Source organism: Sinohyriopsis cumingii, chromosome 16 (assembly GCF_028554795.1).
Source record: "Sinohyriopsis cumingii isolate HCF-2022 chromosome 16, ASM2855479v2, whole genome shotgun sequence".
Lineage (NCBI taxonomy): Eukaryota > Metazoa > Mollusca > Bivalvia > Unionida > Unionidae > Sinohyriopsis > Sinohyriopsis cumingii.
Genome location: NC_142976.1, coordinates 92,248,546 through 92,257,998, shown reverse-complemented (window position 1 = coordinate 92,257,998; position 9,453 = coordinate 92,248,546).

Below are 9,453 nucleotides of genomic sequence, written 5' to 3'. Positions count from 1 at the left end.
CGAGATAAAAGTCAAGATACTTGCTATATCTGTCAGAAGAAAGGGCATTGGTCTTCAGAGTGTCCAGACCGTCAAAAAAGAACAAAAACAGGGACTAAAAAAGACAAAAGTCAAGATACCTGTTATTATTGTAAAGAAAAAGGACATTGGTCTCCAGATTGCCCAAAAAAGAAACAAGAGGAGTCAGAAGAAAAGAAGGATTCTTCAGAAGAAGAGAGGGATTCTTCGGAAGAAGAGAGGGATTCTTCAGAGGAAGAAGAGGAAGAAAAAAGACAATTCTATTTACAAGAGGCAAAGAAACAGGAGAAGAAGAAAAGAAGAAGGGAAGAAAATGAGGAAAAGACGGTGAAGAAATTCAAAAAACAGAGAGACTAAAAAAGGAGAAAGAAGAAGTCAATGAACTTTTTATTAAAGTGTTGTGTTGTGAATTGTGAATTGGATTGTAAAAAATGGATAAAAGAATAAATGAATGATATAAGGTAAGAGTCTTTTAGTTCTGATTTTAAAATAAGAACGTACACTCACGCACTCATACACAGACACGTACTATAAGGGTAAAATGGATGGGTTTTTTTTGAGTTATTGGCAAATTGAAATTGTATTTCTTTTCAAGAAATGTGGGTGGCCCTGAAAAGGGCCTTTTTCTTTATGGTGAAGGGGTGAGTTTAAGCAATCAACTTTAACTGCCTTAAGCCTTTGCCACGGCCAAGGCCTACTTCTGGACTGCGTAATGTTGATGATGATGATAATGATTGGGTTGAAATCACTAAGGGTGGTACGGTAGGCTTAGTCACAGGGTTGACGTGTTTAGCTCGGGAAGGTCGTATTCTCTTCGGTCGTGATAAAGAAGTCTGATACATTTGTTTCAGACTTCTTAACTCCGCTAAAATGTCCAACAGTACCGTGACCGTTTGATTTTCACCCTCTTGTTTCTTTGCTGCTACTTCTTCTTGCTGCTGTTGCTGTTGTTTTTTTCTTACCTCTTCTTCTTGTTGCTGTTGCTGTATGAGAAAAGCCTGTTCCGCTTCCTTTTGTCGTTGTATAAATTTCTCCAATTCTTCTTTCTGTCTCTGTCTAAAATTCTCCACTTGCGGTAATGAAGAAGGTAACGAAGGTTCCGGAACAAATTCTTGCGAGGAGAGAAAATCCACAAAATCCCAATTCACCTCTTCTGAAAGTAAGTCCGGGTTCCCTTTGGCGGTCTCCCCTGCTGGTGCACCCCAATGGATCGTTTTCTGAGTTTCCGTCATGTTGAATCACTGTCGCATAGATTGACTGCACACAAGCGCTAACGAATCTATATAGACTACGTGACGTCACAGACTGCTCTCTTCGAATTGGATGCGGGCTGACTGAATTCTGTAACGCGTGTTCGGATTGGTGAATGAACTCAATCCGTTTCAATCCTACCTATGCCTATAAATAAGCGCAGTTCAGTGCATTGATTCACCTGTTCTCGTCGCTTCAAGATGTGGACCACAGTTGAGTCATCCACCCTTGTGTCTTCCATGATGTTTAGGACAGACATGCTCATGTATGTCCGATCGAAGTGGACCGTTGTCCACAGGACAAACACCAGCCTGTGGATACGTAGGATCTACGTTGAAAGACAAGGATGCCTGAAAAGAGTGCTAATTTATGGACCAACAGTGAGACGCAGCCTAAGGACAAGAAGAAGACCAATGCGGTGCCCTTTATGTTAATGAATACATTAACATAAACCCAAAGGCCCTTTTCAGGGCCCCCATATTTATCGAAAAGAGATAGCCTTTCCATTGCCTACCCCTTTTTTTATTTTATTTTATTTTATTTTTTAAAAAAAATCCCATGTTCAATTTCCCTTGACGCTATACAGTCCCACCCTGTTTAAATTCCTTTGACGCTATACAGTCCCAATTCCCATGTTCAATTCCTCTTGAGGCTATATCGTCCCACGATTTTTCTCTATGTTAAATTCCCATTGAGGCTATATGTTCCCACGATTTTTCTCTATGTTAAATTCCCATTGAGGCTATATGTTCCCACGATTTTTCTCCATGTTAAATTTCCATTGAGGCTATATGTTCCCAAGGGTGTTTTTAATGCTAATTCCCATTGAGCCTATAGTATCCCACTTCACTACTTACGGTGTACAAAAGTGCATCTCAAGGGGTATCGCCAGTATCGATTCATCGACCTCTTTTTGCAGAATAACATTCAAGAGTTTGGCATTTGATATTTAGTAATTGTTTTTATAAAAAAACAATCATGAACGTAATTTGAAGCCAGCATAGCCACCAAATAGAACATGACGTTTGAGAATATTGGGGTCTTGTGTCTGTTCTGGGTTTACTGTGTGTAGAGCACGAAAATATGTGCTCTATATTGGAAAGGACAACATTATTATACGGTTACTGTTGGCCACGCCAGACTATGCACTCAAATAGCTAATGAAAGGATTTCATTTTGGTTTGCTTCGCTTATAATCTGTCAAATTAACATTGAAGGCCTAAACTTCTGGATATTATTTTATCAGTGTACCCATTTCAGTTGGCTGAAAACATTATTAGAATGAGGGGTCAAAGATTAACAGCTAAACTGTATAATTGATGAAACTCTCCTTACAATATTTAAAGCAAAAGAAAGTTTCAAGTACAATATCCATCAAAGGTTTTCATGACAATAGCTTTAAACCCTTAAGGGAGAAAAGCAAGGCCTTTGTTTAGTGCTGAGAAGAAGAAAAAAAAACAAACATTGGAAATAACGTCCAGCTGCGTTCACATGCACAAATGTATGTATGTATGTATGTATGTATGTATGTATGTATGTATGTATGTATGTATGTATGTATGTATGTATGTATGTATTGTTGCGAGTCTATAGTCTTCTAAAAATAGAATAAATTGTAATAATGTAATAAAAAGGAACTTGCAGTATTACAAATCAAATCCCATAATAATCATAGAATTACAGACACAAGTCCTAATAATTTAAAGTCCTGAATAAAATTCAGTAGAAGTCCAAAATAAATTCAAAACTGAAGGAGAATATGTGTCTGTGGTAGCTCCTAGAGTGTTGATGTGCCAATATTCTTTTGTTGAATCGCAGAAATATAACAATAGGTTTGAATTCACTTTAAACTCCAGTGAATATGTCTATCCAAGAAATTTATCGAAACAAATTTGTATTTCCAGAGAAAATAATCACTTGAATTCAATAATTTGAAGAAAGAAATTTCAGCCAAACTGGACACAACATATAATACAACTCGAAGATGCTAGATCTTAAAGCACAACTGAAAGATTCTCTCGGTTACAAGATTATATATTAGTTATATAGTTCTCTTGTTAACCTCAGGTCACAATTAACATTTCTAAAAAAGAACTATTGCCTAATAAAAATAACTTTCTAGAATGATCCTGATGTTTACCAAATTTTTTAACATTATTATTAGAAACCAGAACCTGGACTATGTCAATATACTAAAGAAATTCCAAGAGTTGGTGTTGTGTACGTCATACATTGTTGTATCTCTTGACCTGGTATAGTGTATGTCATACATTGTTGTATCTCAATATCTTGGTGTAGTGTATGTCATACATTGTTGTATCTCTTGACCTGGTATAGTGTATGTCATACATTGTTGTATCTCAATATATTGGTGTAGTGTATGTCATACGTTGTTGTATACCCACACTCTGGCAGGCCAACTGTGTCAGTCTGCCACAGGTCATGCACGTGACTTGTGCAAAAAAAATTTAACAGAAAAGATTACTCGCTAACTTTCGTAGGTAGACTTTATTTGTTAAATTTCATTATCTTTATCTCAAACTCATTTTGTTCCCACAATTGATGAATATCTGCATAACTAATTAGACACTGGGGATGACACTACAAACGTCATAAATACTGATGTATGTCATTCATTTCAAACTAAATACAACGACATTAAAATAATACATGATTTTTGATATATTTTATCTTGATGTCAACAACAAATACTTTCAATTTCAGCATAGTTTGTTTTAAATCTGTATCCGCTATATATTTTATCTATCTGTTCTTTTAATCACCTTAAATTGACATTGTTAAGTTTACGAGATTTTCAAAGTATACATTACGTATTTTTTTAAAATGGAAATTTTATATTTAAACACGTTGAAGATGAAATTTATTCCAATTAAAACCAGCGCCGTTTAAATCTTAGTTTTATCCTGATTGATGCAACTTATGGCAGTGCTATCATCATTGAAGGTAATCTGTACATATGCATTTGTCTGAAACAGTTGAGGACATCGAAGCTAATATGTATATCTGCAGTTGTCTGAAACAGTGGAGGACATCGTTCGTTAAAAATAGTACTTTACATTAAAGGTTGCTGTTGCAAGTTGAAAAGTACTTACTGATCTATGTTAACTGCGCCCTCTCACGAATCAACTCTTTTGTACACAAACTTTGCCCGGTAGCCGATTCTGCTGCCAATTAAATAAAATCCTTCCACATAAAGTTGCCACCTTATTATTTTCCAATCATAGCAGGAACACACAAAATTTAGTCTAGTAGACTTAGATTAGACACTGTTACATAGTTTCTTGGGTTGATATTCCATACTGAAGTTTTTTAATTTCGCGACAAATTTCACCCTGAACTTGATGGCGCGAGAGATCGTAAATGAAAAATATTGGAGAGTTGAGAATATGTGATATGTGGCAAACATGTCCCAGGCAAGGCTTCCTACTTTGTTTAAGGATTCCTATAATTTACTATATTTGGTCGAAATTTTCTAAACTTTCCATTTTTACATTTTCCAAGAAAATTTATTGAAATTATCTAAAACCAAAAAGTAAGTCACTTTTGTTTGTTGTGAAGGAGTGGATGGCATATGTCTCCGTACTCTTCTTATAGTGTTCATCTACCTGCCATGAAACATATTTCAAGGATCTGAGGGAAATATGGCTTTGGTGAAGGAGGCCTTATGAGAGAGAGAGAGAGAGAGAGAGAGAGAGAGAGAGAGAGAGAGAGAGAGAGAGAGAAGAGTGGGTACGCATTCAAATTATATTTTCCCTTCACATTGTAAGGGTAATATATGATATAAACGTGTTTCTTTAATAAGGTTTATTTTAAAAATATACTTATTAGTTGTGTTTATTCTTGAAGTTGTGTTCTGTATTTGATGATAAAGGATATTTTTCTATATTTCATAATACAGGTTTTAAAATCTTTTAAGACATTTCTATAATGTGTTTTAAACCAGGGTACAAATGACAAACTGTAGATGGGTGAGGTGTACTTTTATGCATTTAGACAGAATTTTTGTAAAAAATAATTTTGTTCGTTCTCTGATAATTAGAAGAACTTGATTTGCAAATGCCATACGGCACAGCAAATGATAGGTACCTTGTTAACTGTTACACGATACTCTAAAGCGTAGAAAAAAGGAATGAAGCAACGAAACAATCTCGTCACACGCAGGCCAAAACCAGATCAAAACTTAAATGAATTTACGCACGCAATCATATTCTAAGTATGTCTCCTATAAAAGTATTCTGATTTACAGCCGGAAACAAAATACATGATATATGTGCAAAGTTTTCAATAGGTGGTTCATTGTTGTTTACAACGGATGAGGTTCACTCTAACCCACCTTTTTAGAAATTAGAATGAATGCACCAAACGAAATTCAGCGGCTAACGTTCTGATCCAAGTTAAGTTTATGAAGAATTTTTGATAAACACTTTCAAGTATCAAATTATCGTCGGGTAATTTAAAATATCAAAGTTAAACATGTTACAAATCATACATTATATTTACCAAACATTCTAATAAGTAACAAATGGCAGATCAAATGAATAAATAGAATTTCAAGGCTCGCAACCGTCAAATGAAACATATTCTGCTATGATTTCCAGGCTGGATAGAACGTATTGTACAAATCATAAATAAATACTAAAACATTACTGATTTGTTGCAAAACTATCCATCGTGCAATACATAGAGGATCTCTAATTGGTAATGATTTAATAATGAATTTATGAAACGAATTGAATAATATCCAGCTTTTGCGAGACTTGGCGAGAAAAAAAAACGACATTATTGAACGAATTTCATAAATTCAATATTAAATCATTACCCATTTGAGATTCTGTTTATCACATAGTTTTTATTTTGATAGAAATAGGAGAGAAAGAAGAAGAACTAATTTCGTTCATTCTGACTCAGCTGATGTACCTTTCATTTGTTGCACGTTACAAAAAGTCCCCGGCAACTGTTTCATATTTTGCACAGTTCTATAACCAGTATCACTTATTTCATACTTTTACAATTATAATTCAAAGATCAACTATACTTTTTTTTTTAATAAAAAGTATCTGACTGAGACAACATAATTTTTCCACACAGAATGTCTATGCAAGTTCAGTATGATGCCACGTATCATGACAATATAGAGTTCGGTAGAGAAACAGCGAAAAGGTGTCAGTCTCGCTGCCGATGTTGGATATTCGTGTCAAAGGATGATTATCATTTATGGACGCAGATTTTCCAGATTTATGACCGGATAATTGCATTATTTGAGTTCGAACAGTAGACTACATTAGACCTAAACAAACTTTTATTTCGAGTCGGAATCACCAGGTTTATGTTCATATTCTTCAGTGAACGGATGTGACTATTTACTCTTATAAGTTAACATTTAAACCGCTCATTATATAGGTTGGATTCCATGTTACAGCTATACTTCCCACTCCTATCCCCATACCCGCTATCATTTGACCAATTCCCTTAATTTTATTTGATGTTGTTGTTCTTGGTGTTGTTCTTGTTTGGGGCTTAACATCATTTTTCAGCGCATTATCGGCTATACATGGCGTAACGATTCCCTGTGGCGGTATTTAGACAGACGTTACCCTCCCTTTCCAATTCTCTTCTGACAGCCGATTCGAAAAAATGCCCGCCAAAATGTTGATAATAATACTAGGAAAAAGGTACCAGAAAGCGGGATAAGGGAAACATTCCCACGATCGAAACCAGTTCGTAAAGAGAATACTGCGGAATTTTGTGGGCTTTTTTGGACCAATCAGAATCTTATAAAGTGATATTGAACATGCCATATCAAAGATATGAAACTGCACATATTATATGCAAAGTGTACCGACTATGTGATAAGTATAAATGTAAGATAATTGCATGTGTATACGCTGAATTTTCGTCCATAATAATGCAAGGTGCATACAAAGTTTGCACATCTTGTGCCAAGTTTTAATCAATGTTGCAAATAAATTAGTCTTTTAATTCATTCCGAAAACAGAACGTTGAATAATTCAAAATTAGGTGGCAAAAACAGGAAAACCAATACACCTTGACCAGATTGTATTCCAAAAGCTATTTACACTACCGACGCATTTAAATTACCTTATTCCGCACAAAAACCGTGCTGTGCATACTAAAAACTACCTTATTCCACATAATATCCGTACTGTGCGCACTAAAAATAAAATACTGAACAGGAATACTGTGTGAGGTTAAAACTCTTCATAGTAAGCGTACACTGACGATGTCAAACCTGTGCACACCACGTGTCTGAGTATGTTAGAAGAATTAGCCCACGTTGATAGTGTTGTAACTCGTTCACTTTGGAGGTGAATTCTCTCTTCCCTCCCAACATGTTCACGCTGATGAGATGGAAGATCCAATTCTGAGATTTATTTATTTCTCAAAGTTAGGGTACAAGACATGCATCATTAGAAATACGACGTTTAAGTCGAGTTTAAACAGACACGTGATGACAAAATCCAGACACATACGCTAATGGGTAATTTTATGCTTGAAACGGTCCATGTGTAGGGGTGAATTTATAAAAGCATGTGCGGGTATTTTTTGTCGAAAACAGTTTAGTTGCATTTATGCCCATTGAAAACATCACTCTAGAGGTATCTCATTTTAGAGGCCTGAAACTGAAAGTTATAATGTCCAAATGCATGGATTAAGTTGTATTTCAGTGGTATCACTTAAAGGAGCCCCAGGTAGCCGAGTGGAGCCCCAGGTGGCCGAGTGGTCCAGAGCGCTTGCCTTTACCAATCACTGTCAACTCACCGCTCAGGATGATGTAGCATGCTTGGCCAGTATGGGAGTGTGAGAAAGTGGCAAGTAGCTTCCCTTATTTTAGTGGTATTTACTGGAGTTTTCCCGGTTCATCCTCTATCACTTATACTGGCCACCTTGTATAACCCATCTTGTGCTGAGTGATAGCATTACCCCCTCCACAAGAAAACACATTACAATCTTAAAAAAGCTCAATATCAAATAATAATAAATTACAAATAAAGTTTCATTATGTTTAAAATTCATTATGCATTGCATTAGGCTGCGAGTTGAGATTGTCTGATGCTACAGAGGTCAGGGCAATACAGAAATGGAGGATCTCAAATGATTGAATATTAAATATTTGAAGCGAGTTAAATGATTTTTAGTTAGTGAGACCTTTGGCGAGCAAAGGCTGGAAGCAATTCAGCGAGTTTTTAGATGTAAGTTTAAATCATCAGCCATGACTTGAGGTATTTCATTTGATTCTGGCTTAGACTCGAGTTGAATCAATAATGCATAATTTGATAAACCTTAACATGTTCTCTTCATTCTATACACTCAGCCGCTCTCAAGTGTCATATATCATCATCCAGTGTCTCACCAATTGTACGCTGATGACACCAAACTATACAAAATTTAGCCACCCAACTGAAGTTAATACTACCATTCAAGGCTCAGAGAGGTGCATTTCCGATGTAAAATCATGGATGACATGTAACAAGCTGCAGATGAATGATGATAAAGTGGAAGCCATTCTGATTATAACACAAAGACTTTCTCATTCACATCCTTTACCTCAAACAATAAATATCAGCAACACCAACATTAAATTCACACAGTCAGTACGAAACCTAGGTGTTTATCTCGACAGTACTCTCTCATTGCACCAACATGTCATGAACATATGCAAGGCTGCATATCTTGAGCTGAGATGCATCAGCTCCATTCGCAATTATCTTTCAGTCGATACTACTAAAATACTTTTGTGTTTCTTAGTACTTTCAAGACTGGACTATTGCAACTCAATTCTGTCTGGTTCGTCTCAATATCTGCTCCAGAAACTTCAAAAAGTTCAAAACACAGCTGCTCGGATCATCCTTTGAGTACCACGATCAAAGCACACCTCCCCGGGTTCTGTACTCTTCACTGGCTATCCATTCGATCCAGAATCAAACACAACATTTGTTTTCTGTGTTATGTTTCCCTGACGAGCTCCAGTCCAACATACCCATTCGACCTCACCGGTGTTTACACACTAGAAAGATACTTACGCTCCTCTTCTGACACTCATATTCTCATTATTCTCACTATGAAAATGAAGTCATGTGGACAACGTTCTTTTGCATACTAGGGCCCAGCAACGTGGAACGAATTGCCTACTGAACTTAGACA